At 42.6% G+C, this 24,632-nt stretch overlaps 1 protein-coding gene across 3 annotated transcripts in view; it reads left to right on the top strand.

Annotated features, from left to right (window-relative positions):
- daam2 (dishevelled associated activator of morphogenesis 2) overlaps positions 1 to 24,632 on the top strand; it is a 118,392-nt gene that overhangs the window by 4,685 nt on the left and 89,075 nt on the right. Inside the window, exon 1 of one of the 3 annotated variants that reach the window (XM_042500161.1) lies at positions 21,571 to 21,813. The exons of the other annotated variants lie outside the window; for them this stretch is intronic. The gene's annotated coding sequence lies outside the window, so the exon portion shown is untranslated. Of the gene's footprint in view, positions 1 to 21,570; positions 21,814 to 24,632 lie in introns of those variants that run through there. 3 annotated transcript variants of the gene reach the window in all.

The following is a 24,632-nucleotide window of genomic DNA, read 5'->3' as shown; positions in this document are numbered from 1 at the left end:
TGCTGATGGGTGGTTGCAACAGGCTTTGGTCTGTTTCTCCCATACAGTAGTGAGGCTGTTTTCCGCTGTGAATAACCTGAGTTGGAGAGGAACTGCGGCATGGTGTTTGCCAGAAACCTTTGGCATCAGATCAGCGTTGGGGTTATCCAACTGTAAAGCAGTGCTGATATGATCTTAATGTACATTTGCTGGCTCCTCACCTCAATAATCTGAAATCTCCAAGATTTATTTTATCTTTTTGCTCCTGCATCGCCCTTGCATTGTATTCTGGTTATTGTTGTGTGTATGTAAAGTTACAAAACTACCAATCTATTCACTGTAATTGCTTGGAAAAACCAACATCCATAGGTCAAGAGTCATACCTCATTGTGAAAGGAGGAAACCTCTTGTCCAATGGGATCTATTAAACAAAATAGTGCAAGACACTTTGCATTCTTCCGCCACCCCTCCTTCTCCTTTTTCCTCCTCCTCAATCTGTCCCTATAGTCTAATTTCCTGTCAGTCTCACCACACACACCCACATGCTCCAAATGTAAAATAGAGTTACATAACCGTGTGGTTAATTAAAATCTCATAAACCTCAGATACTCTATCATAGGATACACACCTCAAGTTCTGTTCTTACAGATCTGCACAATGTGTCATTGTTTGCCAGGCTTTTGTGCTCTTGCTCTTCTGTAGTGTTTTTGGAAACAGTAGCTTGCTGCCTTGACTACCTGATTAGACTTGCATGTTTCCACCACTGGTATAAATTATAGGCAATTTAAGTCTCGGTTTCACCATGCATTGTTCAGATTCTACGGCGGGGAGGTTGTGGCCACAGTAAAGGTGGTATTTTGCAATAAGTGTGCATGATGGCTGGATGATTGGTTCTTCAATCATATCAGGGCTATACACACAGGGAGCAGGTGCTCATGTACGATTGCCTCTTTAATGTCTTGAGGAATCATTTCCCCATCACTGGCAATGATTTAGCACTGGGGGTAATGGAGGTTGAGAATATCCTAATATGTCTTCACTTTCTGACAGCTCCCTGCCCCTTACCCCTCCTCCTTGTTCCTATCCATGGTCCCCTTTACCCTCTACCCTCCTTCACCCCCAGACAACTAACTCAATGCAATGGTTGTTTCGGTCCCTTGTCTCCATGTAGTCACAGGCAATTAGCTCCCGTCAAAATACACTGCCGGGCTGAGGGTTGAGACTCGGGCATCCAAACCCCTTGCTCCTGCCCCCATGCTTGGCTAATATTACCCTGAGCTACCGGGAAAGGGCCAGATAGGTTTTGTCAGTAGATGGAAGGAAAAGAAAGGAGGGGGGGTCCCACTCGAGACCTGTGCGCGTGCTACCTCACTGAGCACAAAGCAGCTCTTTCACTTGGGATCTGGAGCACATATGGAATCGTTTATCAAACCTCCAGTGCGTCAGTCTCCCATATTCTCTCGGCTGCAGGTTTCCCCTCACCTCTGCATCTCAGTTTTACTTTGCCGCTGAAATTAGTTTGAAAAGCTGCACCTGGAGACGTTCCTCCATCTGCCTTTGCTCCTTGTTACTCCTCAAAACCTGAATCCAACATTACCCTGCCACCTCAAGGTTTACCCATTTAAGTACCCAAAACTTCTTTCGGTTTCTTGAATGTTCTGTTTTGACCTTGTGGTCTGTACACACCATCCAGTGGACATAACTAACCACTGGTTTTTGAACCACTAATGACCACCTGCACTCATCCACGTAGGGTAGACTTTCATACTGATGCCTGTATTCACATTGCAGTTGATATTACAATCACTAATACTTCCACATGACATCAATTGCAATTGCTGCTTTGTTGAACCATTTCAGTAATAATTTTATGATCTTAGTTCAAGGTCCTACATTCAATAGAGTTTGCTTGTCTTTCCATGAATGAACTCATGTCCACACAAAATTATGGGAGTGCTATTTTAACAGTAACACAATGCCACCGTGACATCATCTCCAAGGATTGGCCTCTAAACTGCACAGCTGGATGTAGATATCAGAGCAGCTTGGATGTTTATTTTTTTCCCCTTCTGCATTCCAGCTTCTTATTTATAATGGCGATGATAGCCAGCTCTGGGGGTTACTTCTATAAAAGGAAGTTTGAAGACTTTTGCCGACCCACTCGAAAGGAGGCTCGCATGCCACATTTTCTCAAGATGTAACCTTTAGATTTCGAGGAGATGGGCATCAATCACACTGACAAAGAATGACGAGTTTGGCTGGGGTCAAAGGTGGTGGGATACATGATTGAGGACTTGACTGCAAACGCAGTGGAATTAAAACACACAGCTATCAGCTCCCTCAGTAGGGTACTGCTTTTGTAACATCCAGGTGTATCCTCAAAGGACTGAAGGCCCTGACATCGGATTTTTTGGTTGTTCTGCAATAAAGAATTGTGAGCAGAAGCTGTGCAAAATGATTGTAACAGATGCAGCTCTTTGTATCAGAGGTGAAATCTATGTTTTTGTTGAGAACAGACTCAACACATAGGCAACTGTGGTGAAAGGTGACCTTTGACCTGTGACCTGGTCCAACTGCCTGGCTGGCCCTTTAGGAAGTAGATTGTGTTTACAAAGAGATTGTCATTACGTGCTTTAGATTTAATTATCTTGACATGTCGGGTTGGGTAACTAATGACATTCAAAATCTATTTGGAGTCATGTGGGTCTGTTTTGCTAAAGCTCTATCGACTAAGTTCACCCAGTTCCTCTTAACCTGAGAATTTCCACAGCCTGCAAACTGAGTAGATATGGTCCCCATTGCCAAACTGAAGACAAATCATTTGGCCTAGATTTTCTGCCCTTGAGTTTTTATCTTGCATTGTTTGTTTCCCAGGATCAAATCCTCCCTAAATTAGCCTAAACTCCTCAACACTAACAATCCAGATGTCCTCCGTGGCCTGACACCCCATCTAATGCCTAGCATATGGTATTTGTAGCGGTGGATTGTGCTGAAAACAGATTACCTTAATGAGGTCATTTACCAATGAACTGTGTGGGTTTGGCCAAATCATCTGGTAGAGGCCCATCCTAGTCCTCTGAGTTTCTAAAATTTACTTAAGGTTACTTACAGGTTAAACATTGCTGCAAGACTGTAGAGTCTACTGAATATCCCTCACAGAACTGTGTTTTCCTATAAAGTGCATTCACTGTGAGGGGTCTTTTCACAAGAGATACGGCATAGCATGTACTTCTTTGGGCTCTGTTATTGTAACTACAGATCTTCCTCCTCTTTCCCTCCCTCCCTCCCTCGGTCTGCTCAGTGGACAAGGGTCCTTTTCGCTGCCCTGTGCGTCTCTGTTTGTGTGTTTGATTGTGGGAAAATTTCTCGACTATCCGTGAGAGTCCCCCGCTCTCTGGACTGGCTTTTCCCTTGGGGTCCTCCAGGCTTGGAGAGGCTGAGCCCCACCATTGCTGTGAGGCCCTCCTCCTCCCAGCAACCCCTAGTGGTAACAGTGGTAGCAAAAGTCCCCTGTCTTGTCTCTTGAGTCCCAAATCACGTGTCTGAGCTGTTTGTACGACCAGTCCCCTTCAGTCAGGCTCGACAATGCAGTTTATCTTTCCAGAAGGGGAGATCCCTCAGGCTTTTCAGCACATTGATAAAGAAGCCTGGCAAAAAGCACTCCCTACCAATGAATCACTTCAGACGAGGGGCTGAGATCGAGACATAGATTTTGATGTGACACAGAGTGTTGGGAATGGGCCAGGCTGTAGTGGGTTTACTTTGGCTACTCTTGCAGAATATGGTCTGGACATTGAACCTGCGATAGGTAAAGTTTTCAGCTTTGAGTTTGAGTTTTGTTAATGAGACTAAATGTTCTGGTTCATGTACAGTATATGTCATTTGACTGAGGGAATTACCTCATTAAACTAAGTTTGTGGCTTTTTGTGTTTAGGTTGTGAATTCCAATTTTCCTTTTATTGCATTCAGTTGCCACTGGCATTTTGATTTGCTTCCATTTTCACATTTGGATACTAGTACTGTTTTTTTCTTATGCCTGCTTCATGGGATTCCCCAGAAATACAGGTTTTGAGTAATTCTCACATACTACAGTGGTGTCACTGGAAGTTCTTGGACTTTGGAAAAAAAATACTGATGACAATGCAACAAAAAATTGCAGACATATTAGAAAGGCAAGGTCAGACATTATAGGGAACATAAACAGAAGAAAACACATTTTTGAGTGGAGGGGAACTTTAAATTCCACTATGATTTGCTTTTCTTTGATTCTATAGTGACCAACAAACAAATTGCTTGTAATGCTTTACTGAAGAGAAGACAGGCTGTCAGATAAGCAACCTTCCCACCCCAACCCCAACTCAATATAAGCATCTGTAATTCACTTTATTGGTGCAACAAATGTCTTTTATCGAAGTGATCTAAGGCCGGAGCATCTTAACAAGATTTAAGATGTAGATGCATCCCATTCATCCATCTTCTTTTTCTCTTTAATCTCTCACAATATGTTGAACCTATCCTTATCTGCAGGGTTTGGGAGCCATAAATAGTTTGAGGAAGAAAAAATGGTTTACACTATCAGACAAAACCTCCTCAGTGATCTGACTTTGTTTAAAACCAAAGACCATTGCTAAATAGTGAAACATTTTTTCTGCTCAACACTGTCATAATTCTTGCTAAGACCTTCGGATTGCTAAATTTGGCTCCTACATCTTCCCATGCATTTCTTTCCCATCATGTAATGACTTTATGCTGCAGTTCAAAGCTTTTAAGTAGAACAGAAAGCTGTGACAGGCACTTTTACTGTGTTGTGCAGGCTCTCTCCCAGGCTTTAATGCATCATCCGAGCTAACTGTCATCTCATTGTGTTTGAGCTCTGAGATGGATGGACGAACGCAGTTAAGGATCCAGTAGCGATAACAAATTGTTCTGTCTCTTTTTTTTTTTTTTTTTTACTGTTGAGTAACTAAACAGACAAACACCATCTGAACAGTGGACCTGAGCCATGGATCCTTCATTCCCGGCAAGTTCTTTTCAAAAACTCCTTTTTCGCCAAGTGACAAACCGCGTGGTTGGCAACAACTAAAGCATTCAGAGGCCGCATGAATAGGGGTCTGTCTATGGAGAGGCTTGTTGAAATGGGGCCTTTTGCTTTTATCCCTCCGGAGAGGCAGATTGATCCTGCGCAGGTTTTGTGCTGGCTGTGCACTTCAAATGGACTGTTGAAAGGCAAGGCGTTTATTTGTGCTGTGTGATAAACTGTGTCCTTCTCCACAGATTTAGCATCTGTGGGTGTTCTTCATCACCTGTAAGCACTACCAGCCCATCTCTTGTGTCATTTACAGTTCTCATGTTATTCTTACCTTCACCTGCAATGCTCAGGGTTGATACTGTTCACATAATAACCAATACCGGTACCTTTTTGGTACTTGGAATTCGGCACTTGTACACAATGGTAACTTTTCTCTGTACTTCACTTTATCTTTAATAACAAAAATTTGAAACTGCAAGATTGATGTAGTGGACTAAATCACAGTTGTGTTTATGTGTGTTTGCTTGTAGTGAGTCATGGCCATTGATGAAATATTAAAGTCAAGAAAATAGCTCAGTTGCCAAAACTGTCTGCAGCGATCGTTGTGGCTGGCTGGGAAGCTGACAGAGTGGCCGCAGAGCTCTGTTGCTGACTCCCTGGCTTCTGGGTGCTTCCATCTCCTTTCTGAAGTTGAACACTGCAGCTTGTGGAGCTCCATTGCTGGCCTTGAAGTTCATGGCTGGCCTCCAGGCTTTGGAATGCTTTGGGGCACTTCCACCTTTTGTCTAAACGCGACACTCTCTGTCAGATGTGCTCTGGTTCGTGAACAGGTTCTGTTCAAGATTCTTGTAGCTGTCTTGGTGCTATCAAACAAACCGGCCTGTATTTCCAACAGCCGTGCATGGAATCATCAACTGAGGGCTTTATTCAATGCACAATGATTGACTGATTGATTATCTGCAAACTTTTTGTTTTTTTTTCTCACTTCACCATCCTGACTTTTCAACGATGCACTAACATCGTCATGGTTTGCACTTCAGGTCAAGAAACATTTACCAGTTTTTGTTTCCAGCTGAGAATCAACTTCTCTGGTCCTGAACCCCTTTATCTGCAGTTGAAATGGTCTGATAGTAAAATTAGGTGTGCACACTTGAACAGAACCAGTTCCATACTGGTGGGAAAGGGGTATCAGCTACCTACATGTGGTACTGATGGATTTAATGTAAATTTTTACTTGATGTAATTCAGTTGATTCACATGAAAGTACTGAGTTTGGCACCCAACCTTAATGATGCTTCCTTCAACTCTCCCTCCTGACATGCTGTTGGTGTTTTCTCTATGTACCATAATTCTCAAAAAGTTCCTCTTCTCGTCTTCTCTCCCTGATCAAAACTGATGCAAAACACAGCTTCTCATGTAGATTCTGCGTCTTTCCATTTTTAAAGTTTTGCAGATGGAGACAAGATGGGAGGAAGCCTGTTAAAACAGTTGCCATCCTCCTCTGATATACAAGCCATTGCTCCCTCGTGGTAAATATCACATGTGGACATCAGGTGACCCCCTTGTTGCTGTTCCCTTGGTTACTGGAATACTGGACCCCCCCCCCCCCTTCCTCCTTTGCACCGTGCAGCAGCCTCTCAGAGCGGTGTGCTGTTTTTCTTCTCCTTCCACTTGTATAAACCAGAAGACTATCTGCCATCAGCATTCAGGAAGTGTGGGAGTAAACAAACGACAGGATCCAGCAGGAGGAACTCAAATGACCCAGGCATGTCCTAGCAACCGTGAAGTGCAAACTTATTTTTGGTAGTTGCAGAATCTGCGTGCATTGTGTTTATGAGGGGATGTTTATATTTGTTTGTGTTAGGAAAAACTATTTTGCACTTGTACAATCACATGGGGTCGGAAAAATGAAGCAGCTTCCTTTCACTTCAAGTGTCATCACTGACTGTTCCAGATGGCGTATGATGCAAGTTCTTTCCACTCCCTGCCATTGACTAATTAGTCATCTAGAGTGTGTTCACTCCCGTGCATGCAGTTCTTCGCTACTGTGGTTATGTAGCTCTTCTGACTCCTAATGTGCTGTTGGCAGCGGCCGTTGTGACCAGTTTTGCCATCACTGGTGTGCAGCTCAAGGATCTGCTTTGTCAGATATGAGAGAAATACACCAGTGTTCCCACATATCCTTAAAAAGTCTGACAAGGCATTAAATTTAGTAATCTAAAATTAAGGCCTTAACTGGTATTAAAATGACCCAAATTAATCTTACAAAAGTACTAAAAATAATCAGACATGGGAAGTAGGATCTGATGTTTTGGTTTCGTAAAATCTCAAAAAAACACCACATTTTTTTGTTCTTAAACTCGTCATGATGGGAATCCAAGCAGTAGAATCTTATGTGCAGAGTGAGAAACTCAAAATCGCCATGCAAACTGGCCAAAATGCCAGATGTTTCCCACTTATGTTTGTAAACCCAATATCAACTTTGATTATAATATAATATGTTCATTGTTTTCCATAAAGGGTTGCTCTTTCAATATTTGATGTAGATAATTTAATTTTTTCACTGTGCAAAATTGTTGTTTTTAGAAAATTGGTCTTAAACTTCATTCGGAGTGGCTTTAAAAAGTCTTAAAAAGTCTTAAATCAAACTTACCTCAAGCTGCAAGCACCCTGTACACATAGAAAGCTAAAAGCTCTGCAGAAATATGCATGTGTGTTGAAAGGCTCATCCTGTCAGCAATGGAGTGATGGAGAGATAACCCATAAGCCATTGCTGTGCATGCCAAACCATCTGACTGTTTCATCCGCGCAGGAATTGGCCTGCATCAAAGCTACTGGAGGCTGATATATTTTCTCTCTGCCTCCATGTCTATCTGAACAGCTTGGCCAAACTGCCCATTTTCATGCAGCGTCAGAGCCTGCAATATTTCTTCAGGCAGTGATCCATCTAGAAAATGGCTTTTTGAAAGTCCAGTCTCCTCTCTGCATCATCCAAATCCACACCCCCCTCCCCTCCTTTACCCCCTACCTTAACATTGTGCAGCAGCTGCGGGTATAAGCTGCGCCATGTAGTGTGAGGAGACCGAAAGACATTATGATCATCAGAGAGAGAAAAAGAGGTGAGATGAGGGGGGTCATCGCCGTGGCAGTGATGCTACCGGACCGTAACCATGCCCTTGACCACATCGGCTGGGATTGACGCAGCGGTAGGGGGTGGATTAGAGGTATTAGGCAGACAGGCTGGACCCTTGGTGCAGACGTTTAATGCTGCTCTATCAAGGCATACACACGCCCATTATCCCGCCGTGCTGGCACACTAAAACCCTCACATGCACGATTCCCCTCCAGAGTGATTGTAGCTTTTACAGTGATACAGATATCAGCTTTAATATGAAAGGAATATGGATTGTGATCAGTGGTGGAAGAAGTATGCAGTTTCTTTACTTAAGTAAAATTACAAATATCACCCTGTGAAAATACTCTTTTACAAGTTTAATGTTACTTTAGTAAAAGTAAGTAGGTATTATCAGAAAAATGCAGTCAAAGTATTGAAAGTCAAAGTACCCAGTGCAGAAAAATATCAAAAAATAACCCAGAATTAATAAGAATAAATGAATAAATACATTAAAAAATTAGAAAAAGACTTAGATGTTTATTAAAATATTTAAAAATTAAATGGCAACTAAAGCTGTCAGAGCATTGTTGTGAAGTAAAAAGTAGTGTTTCCCACTGAAATTTAGTGATGGAAAAGTATAAAGTGGCATGAAAAGAAAATACTCATATAAATTACAAGTGCCTCAAATTTATACTTACAGTACAGTACTTGAGTAAATGTACTTAGTTATATTCCACCGCTGGATGTGATTTTTATTTTTTTATACTGCTTAAACTCAAGTGGTTATGGGCTGCCAGGAGCCAGAGGGGAGTGACATATTGGACAGAAATTGAGCTTAGTTTATCATCTTAAAGGCCTTGATGAAATATTGCTGGAATAATGACTCAAATCCAATTAGTCAATGAGAATTAAATGAGATTTTCCAGTGGACTTGAGTGAGGTGGGCGCATGTGCTTTGGACCTCCTGTTAAGTCAATCCAAAGGCACTTGCCTAACTACCAATGATTTCCATGGTTGTAAACAGTCTGCAGTACAGTAATGTGATGTACATACTCCAAGCTCAAAGATTAAAGCTGGAGGATATTTAATATATTTCATGGAAACTCATCTGGACTATCTTACTTTGAGAATTAGTTCAAGTCTGTTTCTGTAACTGCCTTCCCTTTCTCACTCTTCCCCTTCCTTGGATCGACACTGCTCTTGCGCCGAGTCGCTGCCAGGTTGCCGTGACGACGGGCCACAGTACATAAACCGGGGTGATGTTTGGGGAACGCAGCGCCACGAGGCAGGAAATCTCGTGCATTCTTTATCTCTCACCCCCTCGGATGGTGCTCCCGCAGTCCTCAGTAGGGAGCAGGAGCCACATGAGCAAACGGGAGCCTAATTTTTCTATCCAGTCCTTTATTTTCCAGCTTTTAAGCGAGAGATAAACACAGTCTATGAGGTCCAGACAACCCACGCTCCTCTGCAAGTATGGGGAAAAAAATTAAAAGGAAGCAAGGGAGATATGGATTGTGAAAAAAAAAAAAAAAGGATTCTTGTGCTGTCATGCAACATAAGATTAGGTTAACTGCTGAGCACACATCCTTCACTTGCAACACATGTATACTCTAAAAGGTGCAATGATTAATTGATTTTTTTGTCACCTATGAAATTAATCGCCAACTAATTTGATGGGGATTGTGGACAAAATAAAATATCTGATGGACATAATTTTTTGGCTTTGGCAAAAAAACTAATCATCATTTGGACAACCTGAAAACATAATGTCTCTGGCAGCAGATATTGCAACGCAGAGACATTGCAGGTTGTCCGTCTGCTTCATTTTTGTGAACACGATATCTCAAGAACAGCTTGAGGGACTTTGGCACTTTGTTTACTTGGACTTAATGATGAAGTGATTAGATTTTGGTGGTCATAAGTCAATGGTTTTTCCAATTTGGCACCAACGTTCACCTCGCTTCATGGATGAAACTGATAGTCAAGGTCACTGTGACCTTGCATCCATCTTATTCTTGTGGGATCTCAAGAGCACCTTGAGGGAAATTCTCTTCTCAAATTTGGCACAAATGTTCACTTGGACTCAACAATGAACTGATAGTTGGTTACTATGGCCTTACATCTGTCTCATTCTCTCAATGCAATATCTTCAGAACATGTCTTATTGGATATCATTATAAAGTGATGACATTTTAAATCCAGAAGGCCAAAGGTCAGCTTCACTGTGACATTCTACTGCAAAAACCCTTATCTGGCCATTTCTCAACATCATAACTCATAACAGAAGGGGACACATTTGGTCAGATACTGAATTGGTAACACTAATGTTTGGTGTCACCTTGAAAATGTTCTGATTGTTTAGATCTTCTGTGCTGTCGGTGTGTGTGTGTGTTTGTGTGTACAGTGTGAAGTGTGAAATGTCTATGTTTTCACAGACATGGATGTAAACTGTAAGTGCAACTTCATAGGTTTGCAGAGGCACATAGCCTCCAGGTGGTAATTGTAGTTTACCATTTTCTGATATTTCTTAGCCCAAAAACCTAATCAATCAATCAGTCAATCATGAAAACAATCAACTACTTATTCGACTTTTTAAATCAATTTTTTATTCATTAAAACTTTTTTTTAACCCCTAAATCTCTTGAGATTAAAAACATCTCTTTTTTTAAAGAGTATCCTGGCCAAGATAGGCAGTGACAGAAGTTACAGACAGAACACAACTTCAAAACAACAATATCAAATACAGAAAGAACGCACAATAAAGTTACAACAAGGAAAGACCAAAAAGTATGTTAATATAACCACAAAAAACAAGACAATTAAAAGACAAGCTAAGATACACTCTGACATTGGCATGTAGAACATGACATACAAAAGTCCAGCAGCAGAGCTTTGAAACGGCCTCGAGGAGCCGATGAGCGCAGCTTAAATTTCAGTTTAAAGTCCTTCTGCAGAAGATTCCACATACATGGAGCTGCATACTGAAAGGCTCTTTTGCCAAACTCTGTACAAACCCTAGGCGTAGACAATAAGGTTCTGTGAACAGAGAGCACATCCACTTTCATTTTCAATCAAAATATTTGTTAGTTGCATCCCAACACACTCTGGATAAACTCAGTTGAATGAACTCTCACACACCCTTGCCCGTCATTACCTTGCCTTCCTGACATTCCATCCAAGAGCTCGAGGAAGAGGAAGGGGATCTGCTGATCAGAGGCCTGCTGCTCTGGCCCGTGAAACTGAATGGAGGGAAGAAGCCCTGCTGAGATTCATTTGTCGCGTACATTCAAACACACATACACACACACACACACACACACACACACACACACACACACACAAACTCACTTAGATGACAAAGCATTAAAACAGATGTTGATCATAAATCTGTCTCATGCTTTTGGCCACTGGTCAGCGGTGTGCAATACATTTCCCAGACTTATCTTCTCTTCCTTTTTTTTTTTTTCAAAGAATCCACTTCTACTTAAAAAAAAACGTCAAATGTAATGCTATATCAATTGTCAGTACTTTTACTGTGTTGTGTTCTTAGCCGTGGTATTCTGCTTTGAATGAACACTTGCCGACACCTTTCCAGCTTGGATTGGCTTCCTAGAGCACCAGGCCGAAGCTGAGTAAGTCATTCTGGCTCCCCGAAGGAACAGTGCCACTCAAAAAAAGAGGCAGTCGAGAGCATTGAGTTCTCCCATCGATCTGCTCTCCCTTTCCTCTCATCCCAGCGTCAACAATCAATGCTCATGATTATTGAAATAGCTGCTTGGAGCTGTGGTTAAAAGAGAAAGGTGAAGTTGTGAAACAAGGTCACTGAGTTCCATTTTGTATCACGCCCTGTGTTGCAGAGGGCAGGAGTGTTAACTGTCTGTGCACCACAGTGACTTTTGTGGTAATAATGATGCCAGTTTTCACTAAGTCCTACTGTCTCAGGAGGGAAAATAAAAAAGCAGACTCATTGTTCTACGAAGGAAACTAAGATGCAGGGAGAGGAAAAGCTGCGGGGGAAAAAAATGCTGACCCACATTTTTGTTGCTGCGTGCAATGGGACAACGACTCGAGGCCCAACCTGACCATTTAACTTAAATAGCATGTAATAGGAACAATGTGTGTTGATTGTGCGCCGCCAGAGCAGATGTGATTAACCCAGATTTGTACTACGGGGGTCAAGGTTTTTTTTCTCTTTTGGAGCAGGTTTTCATCCTGTGGACACATGCTCAGAGTGTGACAACATTTCTTCACTTAGAACCTGCACACACATCTCTGCAGGGCTATGCATTTTTTACAGCATGAGTAAGGAAACATCTGCAGTGCATTTAAATAAATACAGTGTATAGCGACAAAATGATGGCTTTAGTTTTGGCTTCGATCTTGCTCATTGGATGCTATGCAGGACCGCGGTTATTAAACTAGGATGAGCTTCAGGCATAAATGTAATCAGCTGAAAAGTCCTCATCATGTAGTGTAGCAACACAAACCTGTTATGTGTTTTACAGAGTAAAGTTCTCAGATTCCACCTGATGAGCACTAAATCACTAACCCTGCATTCTCATGCAGAGCGAGTCTTGTTTGGCTTGATTTCACAAGCATTGTGGGTGTGTGGGTGTGTGTTTGTGTACACTTTTAGCAGCAGCAGAAAATGAACAAGCGTGCAGGACAGGACTGGCTTGTCATTGAGAGGCCAGATGGATTTCAGGGGCACGTGGTGCTAGGCGTGCGTCTGTTTCGCCAGGAGCCTGCCCCGGGCTCAGCTGGCTTTAATCAACACCACCATTCACCCCTCTTGCGGGTAATCGGCGCACAATGGGCCCCCTCAACAGCGCTCCCCTCCACCTCCGCGGCCCCCCAAAACCCCTCAGCGCAGCATGGTGCTATATGTATTTACATTGTGTCTCGTGCACACACGGCACTGAGACGATACATATGTGAGCTCCCAAACTAACACCAACTCATTCATTCAATCTCTCACACAAAGTAGACACACTCACACACCTTCAAACTACACTTGGTGTCGAAATTTCAGCTCGTATTCAGCTTGAAGGATAATAGCAGTTTATTAAAACGTGGGTTTGTTTTCATAGTTTTGGTAGTGTAGTGAAATATACTGATATTTTATTAATTTGAAGTGAGACTAGATATTGTCTTAGATATCTCTATATCATAAGTGTTGTTTTTCCCTGGTTTTAAAGGCTGCATTACAGTGTGATGTCATTTTCTTAAATTTTCTACCCAACTGTTATAGCTGTTCATTGATGTGATCATTTATCAAAACTTTCATTGTGTAAATATCTTGTCGACCCCAAATATCATCCCAATATCAATATCGAGATATTTCTTAAAAAATATTGTGATATTTGATTTTCTCCATATCACCCAGCCCTAAGTTTTGCCCAGAATTTCTATCAGACAAAATAACATTTTATTGAATAAAAAAATAATTGCTGAGATCTGGAAATGTGGCAGTATTGCCAAAATAAAGTGCGACAGGGCAAGAAATATGAGCCGTCAGATTATTAGACAAGTAGTACCAAGACAACCCTTTAGGCAATTTAGCCACATTATTTCAATCACTTTACCGCAAGTAAATGCCATTATGAATGCACCTTGTAATGTCAAAAGACTCCCTATTTGCACACCCAAACGAAACTTTGATGGGTCTTTACAACAAATGGTTTTGGCTAACCTGTGGGTTTGTTTAGAACCTGTCTGATTTACTGAAATGCCCAAATTCTGCCTAAAATACTGGACTGAATATCAGCAAGTGTGTACAAGTCTATGCACTGATACTGATTTTAAAAATTAACTAATTAAGTAGTTTCACACCTATATATTCCTTTTTGCCACTCAGAAACAGTAGTCTAGCAAGTTGTTCTCTGCAGCCACTGGCAACAGCTGTTTCAGAGAAGTGAAGAGGAACTGATTTTAAGTAAATAGTGTAACATGAGCCAAATGCAAACTGTCAGAAATCTGATAATTACAATGGTATTCATTCTCTAAATGGGAATTTAGTCAAGCCAAACAGCACATCCATACAGGATTATTGGTATACAGCTGTTATTTAACACAATGATATCGGATCTGTACTTGGTATTGACTGATAAGCCAGTTTAGGATTGGAATTGGAATTGGAAAGGACGAAATGGCCTTAGGACATCTCTTACCAAAACTACTCAAATATGATTCAAGTTGTATTAAACCAGAATTATCCTGTTTCTTTGTATCTACGTGCACAGTTAAGCAGCGTCGCACAGTGGCAGTTGTGGTTGATTATTCTGCAGCTGTGATATCTCTTTGTGACACAGACAGGAGGGAATTGAGTGACAAATTAAGATTGGCTTCTTATCACCTCAGCTTGAGTGTAATCTCTGGTGTGTGTACCTGATAGCTTCCTGCAGACAGGGCCGAGTGCTGCTTATCAGCCAAAGCAGCGGCAAAGTCCCGACAGTCCTGAAACAAATCAAGGACCTTTTTCCTTGGTATGTTCTCTTCAACCACTGGAAGAACGTGGTGACCCAGCGGACAAGAGCATGATACATGTGACAGTCCGACATATAGCCGCTGGCAACACTGCTGAGTAACTTTTAGGGAGCCCCTTCTCAGCTGGGGAACAGGATGTGGCAACGGACTCCTAAGCTTAAGGGGGTCGTAAATCATTGTAATAACAAGTCCGACCCTTCCCACCATATAAAAGGCAGCTGGACAGACAAACTCTCTGTGTGGTGTGATGGAACATGAGGCACGTGTGCTTGAGTGATGCGGAGGGGTTGAAGGTCGACTGCTATTTGACGGTTTTTTTGTTTTTTTTACATACGTTAATTGCATTGTTGTTGGTGAAATCCTTTTAATTTGCTTGATTTTTTGGGGGGGGGGGGCAGTGTTTTTGAGATCTCATTGAGATGTTGCTAAAGGTCTTCTGTTCTGGATGGGATTTTGTGGTTTTATCATTAAAGATGCTTGTTTCCTTCGAAAGTAAGGCGTGATAATAACTGGATCTGTGTTGAAATGAACAGAAGCTCAGAACAGACTGCTCTGACCTACTGCAGAGATAAACAGGAAGTGTTTGTTATTACTCTGTCATCTCGGGAGCGCTCATAAGATACTTTCAGTGCGATGCAGCACCCAGCAAGGCCATCACTTTAAGCATTATATCCATTAGGAAAGAGATAGAGAGGAACTTAAAAAAATGGTCAAAAAATGGGAGTTTGTCATTTATTTTCAGCAGCGTCGCTCAGAGTAAACTGTGGGTTCAGCCGGGTTGGTTGGACCCATTATGGTCAAGCCAGACGAAAGGGTTTCAGAATAAAATTGGTGGGCTATTTTTAGGCATTCCACTTCCTCTGGTTTGTGATAAAATCTTTTGAGAGGGGATAGAAAGAGTTTTTTGTGATAGTAGCCTCAAAGGTTTGGTCAGTTGTTGCTTTTGCTGTTACAGCATAATGAAAATGTATAATTACAACTGTGTTTTGTTGACTTTGCTTATTTCTGCGCATCATGACATTAGCTAATCCTCAAAGCTCTCCTGGGCAAAGCCTGTTTGTTTAAAGCTCTGACTTGTAATTTCGGCAGTGGTGAACAACAAATATGCTCCAGTCACTGGCGCCCTAGTTTTAAGGTAACGTGACCTTGGCTTTTCACAGAGAACTGTATATGTCCAGGTTCAAAGAGTTCTCCACCCATAACAAGAGGTCATGGGTCAAGAACAAGAGCGTAAGGTCATGGACATAGACACGCACCTGTTCACAGGGGGCCGTCTTTAGCAGAGCAGATGACTCCCAGATGTTTTCATGGAAATAGTGACAACCATGACTGTGTGTGTCTGTGCGTGTGTGTGTGTGCATGTGTCTGTGTGTGTGTCTGCGTGTGTGGCGTGACAATCCAACAGAGTCGGGGTACCCCTTGTGAATGCATTGTTTAGAATTAGACTACAGTTGTATTTGCACTTCCCAGACAACTCAACCAACCATACATGGACATGTCCAATCCTTCTGAGGGACGTAAAAGCCTTGATTTACATTGTTTTGAATGGATTTCAAGAAGGGACGTTCTTGCACCTGGAAAAGCTCAGATGGCGGACTTAGTGTTGGGTTCAGTTTGTGGTCAGCAAAGAAGGAAGTCATTCTGAAACGTCTCTCTTGAAAATATCTGTGCTTTGAGCTTTCTCTCTTGAATGGCGGGATAAGAAATGGCAGTAAATTGTAATGTCAGTCGTACAGCTGAAGTTGCACTCTGTGCAGAGAAGTCCCCATATTGCCAATATAATAGCAACTGGAATACATAAACCTTGCTCTGAATGGAAGCATCTGGAAAAGAGCAAGGCCCTTTCCTTTCAGTTTTACCATCAGTCTTTTTTCCCATTACTATTCAGTGTCAGTCTCTATTCTCCCTTTTACAGTTCACACACCTGGATTCATTGTGGTCCGAAAATGAGCTATAAGCTATAAGAAGTAATGTAGTTGAATGAAACTGTGGTTTTCATGTGGGGTCTTTGTACTCTGTGTTTTTTATTTCTACGACCTGAAGGTGCCTTCTGTCATAGTAAAAACTGTGCATCATGTCAGAATGGTTGCAGTATAAGATAGTATAATTCTGACATTTTTCTTAGTCTTAATAATGATGGCCTTTATGCCAAAGATCAAGGCATTACATCATCGGTTAACATGATGAAGCTGTCATGAGTCAGTCAGCGGAAAGCTGGACTATTGTCCAAACATGACAGCATTTAGCTGGCGCACATCCAGGCAGACAGCAGAGGTACTGTGGGAGCAGGCAGTTGAGTGACCTCTGACCCTGCCCAGTCTGCCTCCTGGACAAAAGAGCCATTCAGATGCCCGGTACTTTTGCAAAACACCCAAAAAGCACTCAGCTCTCAGTACAAATGAGTGGTAATCATGTTGAAATGCTTGTTTACTCCCAATTAAGACTGGTAAGAGACGGTAAGATGTACAGTGGCCCTGAGGGTCAAAACACAATGACATTTCACCAACCGGCAACATTTTAAAAAACAAAACATTTCACAATACAAAGCAGCATTTCAGAAAACACGACATTACAAAAAACACAGTAACATTTTAGAAACATTTTACAAAATACAACATTTCGGAGACCATGACGTTTCACAAAAAACACAGCATCACTGTCCTTTGTGAAATGTCATGTTTCGTGAAATGTTATGTTTTGTTTTCTGGAATACAGTTTTTGTTTTGTGAAATGTTATGTTTTCTTAAATGGGGTTGTGTTTTTGGATATGTTATTTGTTTACTGAAATGTGTTTTTTTAAATGTCAGTATGCCCCTCAGGGCCACCGTAGGATCGTCATGAATTTGTTATGCACAAGAGGAGTTAAGGTATGAGTGCATCTTAGCAGCAGAAAGTAAGAATTTATACAGGAGGTGTGTAAATATAAAGGCTGTGAAGAATGTCACCATATGAACATAGTGAGTACAATTAGATTTATGGTTTATGGCTTTACTGTCATTAGGCTACTTTTCTACAGAGGCTTTTCAAAGATGGATAGTGTAGTGTTCCCCACTGTCATGATTTATGGCTAACATACAATTAGACCGTGTATAAAAATGTGCCCTCGTGTTTATGCTGTCAAGAGTTCAGGCTTTGTGCAGCGGTGGTATTTTTCTCACTGGCAATTTATCTCTGTGCGGGCGTGAAAGAAATGGTTGTGTGCAAAGTGCTGTCACAAGGAATTCCTCGCTTAAACAAAACAAACTTAAATGAGAGCTGCCTGGTCAAAAGAAACCCTAAATAATACATTAAGGAACAACACGTCGTAAAACATGACTGTTTGCCATGTTAGCTCTGGCAGCCGCTGGTTTGGAGGAGGAGGAATCTTGCCACTTCTCCTCAGTGACAACTGTGGAAAAAGTGCTTCAGATGCTGTCTGCAGTTTGAAACTCTTTACGGGCTCTCCTGTAGCTGCTTCTTCGCCCGTTATCAAGTTTGACTGCTTGTGCATATGAGAGTTCTAAAAGAGAAAGGGTGGTTTATGAGCCTGGAAGAGACCACCTTGGGTGACCCACTTCTTCTTGTCCAATATTCCATGCACCTTTTGTCCAACTCTCCACCAGGTGCCAAGTTCCTTTTTTACTGCTCCCCCTGACTAAATCTAGCACTTGTTAGCCAGACAGTGATTGTTTCTTGCACTACAGCGGGGAATTTTTGTTTGTGAAAGATCGCTGCCTGGAAGACTCAGCGGAGCCTTCCTCAGAGGACGGTTTAGAGAGCAGCTCAGCAAGATGCACCCAACTGACCGACAAGTGACTGATGGGTTGTCTGGAACTCTCTCATTTCACCGCTCACAGATCTTTCGAAGAGGAAAGCCCCCTACCTGAGGTGTCCGTCTCGCTCAACATACTCTGCAACCAGTTTATCAGTCATGACACTTGCCTTCCAGTGTGATTTACTCTGGGTAAACACCAACCTCACTTGCGTTTAAAGGAATTACACAGGGGGCAGTGCGAGTTCACCGAAACCAAGTTTCTAGAGGCCACAATCTGCGGTCTTCTCCCTGGCACACAGAGTGACAATGTGGAGTTGCAGATCAGCATGCAACCTCTTATTTTCTTTCTTTCTGCAGAATGCATGCTTTCAAAGACAAGTGAAAACAAACATACACTCAAAAAAGAAAAGAACAGATGGACCAGTGAGGCTTAGTGGATCCCCACCTCTTTTTTAAAGGGGGCATAATGTTTATCGCGAGCATGCCTTGCCCACTCCATTTGCGTCAATTAGCCGATGTAATTTACCAGGCTGTGATGGATGATACAGGGCTAGCTGAGTGCACTTAGCTAGGCTGGAGCGTGAGCTTAGCCTATTCCTCAGGGTTTCTTTCCTTGCTTTTGGGATTTAGTTATTACCCCAGAGAGGGAGCAGAAGTGATGTGAACCTCACTGTGATGCTGCACAGAGAGAGGAGGAGAGAGGCGGTACGCAAAGTGGACATCATGGAGATAAGCTGGATCTGTCCGAGAGCCGGGTTAATGGATGCGTCCCCAGGGTATGCTCAGGAATGCACCCAGGCATTACTGCCAGCAGCTTGGTGTCGTCTGTCTTCTGTCCCTTGAGAAAGATGACAAATGGTATTATGACTCCCCCTTTCTCCTCTCTTTCGCATATCAATGACTCCATATTGCGCAAATGCAAATTCAACTGTTTCATCAAGGATAGATGATGGTCAATGTATGCATTTTGATCCTACTTTATAGGCTATGCGACACATTTATCTTTTTTATTAATGTGCAATGGTATTTTTGTCTATTATGTTGTGTAGCAGATACCAACTGTGAAAGCAAATGTTCTTTCTTTGCAACTATTGATTGCCCAAAGCATTTTCACAGTGCGGTGCCATAGCGGCTAAATGTATCTAGCCCCAAGTCAAACCATCAAAGAAAAGAAAGGAGCACCACTACAATACCTTTCTTCCGATACCCAAGGTAGTTTGATATTGCCCTTTAGGTTACAGTCCTTTCCCAAAGTCTGGCCAGCAGCTCTTTATCTCTATGCACATTATATAAGCAAGGCTGGAATTGATGTCCTAGTATTGATCGCCACCAGACAAGCCGTCACCTCGGACAACCTGTGAACAGACAAGCAGTCTGGAAGAAGATAAGATCACTCAGTATGAAATCAATTCACATTTGACCCTTGTCTTCAAAGTGTTCAGCAGTAAAGGTAAGAATGTGTGGCATCTAGAGATGTCATGGAAGTGTATTGATTCGTCAGTTTTGGGTCAGGAGGCTGTCAATGGTGTCTTAAGGTCATGATGATTGATGGGTACACACTTTTCTAGACACAGAGAATAGCTGACAAGTCTTGGAATTCATAAGTTCAGTTGCTTCCTAATGTTGGTTACATGGTACTTGAAATGTTACACCTTAATTTGAGATCTTTTAAGTGGTGTAATAGAGGGTACGCAGGTACATGAGGTAGCCTTTACCCACCTATTTTTCTTGCCGTTTTACAGTATACTCACCAATCAGCCAAAAAAGCCATTGAAATTTGTAGGATAGCTTACCCATGTCCTACTCTGTAACCTGCCCATCTTCCTGGTAATACACTCTACACACTACAAGTACAACACTGGTCTTTTTTCACTTTGCTGATTGTCTTAGTTAATTGGGATAAGAGAATGGGAATGGAGCATGAATGAGAAGGGAGTGCAAGTGGAGGGATATTGGATGAAAAACAAATAGAAAGCCTTTAATGTGTTTGTACAACAAGATTTAAAAGTGCAACTTCCGAAATAGTTCAAGTATTAAAAATGTGAAAAAAGATGACACAAACCCAAAAAATATGAGGCACACATACAATAAATAAGGGCCTAATAAATACATGTCATGGAGCGCAAAGCAGATTTTTATTTGGAGCATTTCCTTGTCTCTTAATCTACTTTCACTCTGGTACTGCTCACACCAGGAGTTTGAGGCATGGCCAACCCCAAAATGCATCTGTGTATTTTTCTGCCAAAAAAACGGCCGCTGCGAGCTCTGCAGTGGAGTTTGCACATTTCTTGGTTTTGAGAGGGATAGTGGGGGTAAACAAACAGCTCTTTGAGCGAGGAGTGAAACCTCTCACCGCTCCACTTGGCTGACATATTCTGATTGGGACTACGTGGGGTCAGGGGTGGTGTCTGTGTCCTGGCCAGTGTAAGGGGAGTCTTGGGGAGTCTTGAGTTGAGTGACGCTAATGTTTGCACTCGCCGACCCCTCGTATTATCACAGTAACATACTTGAACTCCACTTCACAGAACCGTCTGTGGCGTGGCCCTCCAGCTGATCCCCCCCCTCCATGCATTACATTTGGCTGAGCTAATGGTGTGAACTTGACAACGTCAACAGAGCTTTGCACAATCAAGCATCCTGTCTCACCTTCTTTTCACTGATTGGACCTCAAGGAAAGCCTTTCCTGTGTGTGTCACGGGGGTAATTCCTAGCGGAGAATCGCATATTTGGCATGTCACTGTGTGTGCGTGTGCTTTTATTCATGTTGGCGATGAGAAGACGGGACAGGAAAAGGGGTTTCCTTTGGGCGTTGTGTGATATATCCCCCCATCCCCGGCCTGCTCAATAAGGGAACGCACTGGGTGGAGTTGGAATTGCGGGCAGGGGTGGGAAGCGCTGGGCGCCAAGGGTCATTTCCTTTCATCTTGCCTTCTCTTTTGACCTCAAATAGCAGGCAAACGCATGCATACTGTACATAAATCCATTTATATTTACAGCAAATTCATCACCTTCTCGCTGACAACCACATAGATGCTGTCATACACTGGAGCTGGAATTCAGAAGGGGAGGGGAAGTGGAGCGAGTGATCTAAAGACGGAGAGCAAGAGAGGGAGAGGGAGCAAGAGAGGGAGGGGGAGAGAGAGCGGGGACAATGTCAACAGCTCAGCTCCCAGCACAGTCAGCTGAAATCCAGAGCTCGGCTCAGAAGCTCAGAGAGGGGAAGCAGGCAAAACGTAGCAGCTTCGGATGGGAAACATAGTCAGACTCGGCAAAGGCATGGAATTCAGCAATGAAACTCCAAAGGGCAAACAGAGGGATCTAAATCCAAAGGCTGCAGGAATGCTTTAAAACTCTCTTGTAACCTTGCTTTGTTGAAAGGGTCTTTATTTTCCATTTCAAGTGACGTGACACAGGGACAATCCATCTCTTAGGGCAGCCCGTCTGAAGTGGGTAAGTGGGAGATACTTGATCTTGATATTGATACTCGTGAACCTTCCTTGTGACTGATAGCTACACGGTAGTGTCGTTCACTCAGTAGGAGACTGCACACATGACAGGCTACAGATGTTTAAACCCAAGTTTGCCAATGCACTGCATCCCGCTGCTCAATCCAGCCAGGAAAACACAGACTACTGCAGCCAATAAAATAAACATTAGGCTGAGTAGAAAGCTGAGCAAGAATGAGGCTGGTGGGCAACAAGCGCTACTAATCCCACTAAGACGATAAAGTTTCTCCATTTTTGTGTTGTTGTGATTGGAGAGAAAGGCAGTATTTTACAGTACTTTTTTTCTTTACTACGGTGGCTTTATAGGTCATAAACAGCAGCAAAAGCTGGGTTGTGAAATGTGCGTGGTCTTGATGTTTGGGCTCCTTCTCCGGCGGTGCTGACAGCACGCCTTGCTTTGCCCCCATGTGTGCTGGTGCATTATATGAGCACAGATTTTGGCATATCTGTGCTGGTCTTGGATTCAGTTTTAGCTGAGATTGTTTGGAGTTTCATTTTCATTGGAAAATGTCTGATTTCAGGGATGGATGGGGTTCGGCATTATTGAGTGTTGGGGGAGTGAGTTAAAAGAGATTAATATCCATGTGTGGTTGAAACGAAAACGTTGTCTTGGACTTAGTCCTTGCTTCATTCAAGGAAATGTTTGGCATTCCAGGAATTGAGGGAGGATGGGACAGTGTCATATGTAATGGGTCCAGGCCTATTTCGAGTCCTAGACGTGGGCCGATCACACGTTCATCAATCACACAGTCAGCCCGTTGGTGTAAGTAGTGGCCTGGCAGCCAGACATTCCATATATGCTGTACATCTCCTCCCAGCAACAACTAAACCCAATATGGAACCAGGCGAGCAAGACTTCCACTTAGCTCTAAATGCAGCCTGCTTTTCCTCGGGATGTTGCTTTTTTTTTTTATATCTTTCCACATTTCCCTCAAGGCAAGTTGATACTCCATGGCAGTTCAGACCAACATAAGCACACTGCCCTAATCTCCCAGGGTTCTCATTTAAAGAAATTGTGAAGCCTCCTTTCCCGTGTGGAAGCATTGCCTATCCCAGTTGAGAGGCTGTCATCTTAGCTGTAAATCCTTTGCGTGTGTCGAAAGCGCAGCGATGAAAGTTCATGCACCAGCCCTCCAAATTTCCACCTGTGAAATTGATTAAGGATGCCTACTTTGGGTCTGCCTAAGTCCGATGGTTTTAGGATGGAAAACATTCCAAGTGTTTGTGAACATTTTACCAGAGGCTGAACTTTTAAATAGCTGATCTGGGAGATAATTGCTATATGAAAAGGCATAAGATAAACATTATTCCTGCAACATTCAAAGTAATTTATTCCTTTCAGTGGCTTGCATCTGAAGGTTAGTGAACCGGAGGCAAAATTCATTTATACAGTCATAAGGCCATGTGTGTTTTCTTTGATGTTGTTTTGCATTGTGAACAAGATAGTATCCATTTCCACCACATTAAAGGCTTACTCTCCAGTCGGCTGGAAATCCTCCCACACTCACGTGTGCCAGGGGGCAAGCTGAGTGACATCTAAAAGATTCAGTGTGTTGGGAGGGCATTAACGAAAGTTGAGGACTCACACGTAGCATACACACACACACCCACTCTGCTGCCGTCAGCGCTCTCGGGGCTTTTCATATTTTATCGACCATTACGGATGCATGAACTGCTCTCTTAGGATTAGAGGGAGTGTGAGAGAGAGTTAGTGAACAACTGTCGGCCGTTCATTGCTTCAGCCCTGCTGCTAACGGCCTCCTCATTATGATGGGGACAGAGAGGAAAAAGAAAGGTCTGGAAAGCTGCTTTTATTCAACTATCTGATCTTTTGGGTCAAATCACCACCATATTGTATTTACAGCAGCGTGGGTATGTTGTCTTGTAGACAAAACTTAGGGAGACTTTAGCAGTAAGTCTCCTGTTCCCCTCTCTCTCTCTCTCCTTCACTGGAAGTCCCCACAGTGAGTATGTGTCAAATGGCACTATTGTATTTGTGCCAGTGACACACTTTCTGGGGCTTATGATGTGTAAGCATATCTCCTCTTTACAGTGCCTCAATTCAGTGCTGTATAACTGCAGGCTATTTAAAAAAAATGCTGGTCACTTCAGGGGGCTGTCCCTACATGTATTGCTATAACTGTCCCAGAAGAGCATACCAGACATTACCCAGAAGCCTCTGTCCTCTATGCTGCAGCTGTTGACCTCTCACCCAGGCAAGATTAACAGTTTAACAATGCACAATATAGAGTACCCCAATCCCAATAAACCCCTTGCCCCTGTTACTTAGCCCTTACCCCTCTGTTTTGCGTGTTCCCGTCTTAGGTTAGGGCGAGTGAAAGGGCAACATGGCCCTCCTAGCAGAGATTTTCCAGGGGTATGGTCCAAACCAAGTGCTGTGAGAAATCATGGGCAAGATGGCTGCACAAACAACAGAAATGTACAACTGTTTTTTCTTTAGTAATAGAGGTGAAACATTACAATAAGCATTGTATTATCATAGTTAAATTTTGTTTTAGTGTATTGAGGTTCTTTTCTGTATAAGAAGCATAACAAAATTAAGTTAGCATGGCAATGTTTTGATAGCTAACTAGCTAGCAAGCTAAAGTTACTTTATTATTGCTGTTTTGTGCATGACCGTCCCAAATTTTGGAATATTTCTAAGACACATTCCCCCCATTTGATGGCATGAGTGTTGAAATTGAGGGATGCTGAAATTAAACTTAAGTTCAGAAGCAAAGTTGTAGCAATTGTTACCACTCT

Source organism: Plectropomus leopardus, chromosome 14 (genome assembly GCF_008729295.1).
Source record: "Plectropomus leopardus isolate mb chromosome 14, YSFRI_Pleo_2.0, whole genome shotgun sequence".
Classification (NCBI taxonomy): Eukaryota; Metazoa; Chordata; class Actinopteri; order Perciformes; family Serranidae; genus Plectropomus; species Plectropomus leopardus.
The sequence above is the reverse complement of the archived record's forward strand: the minus strand, read 5'-3'. Positions and strand labels throughout refer to the sequence as shown.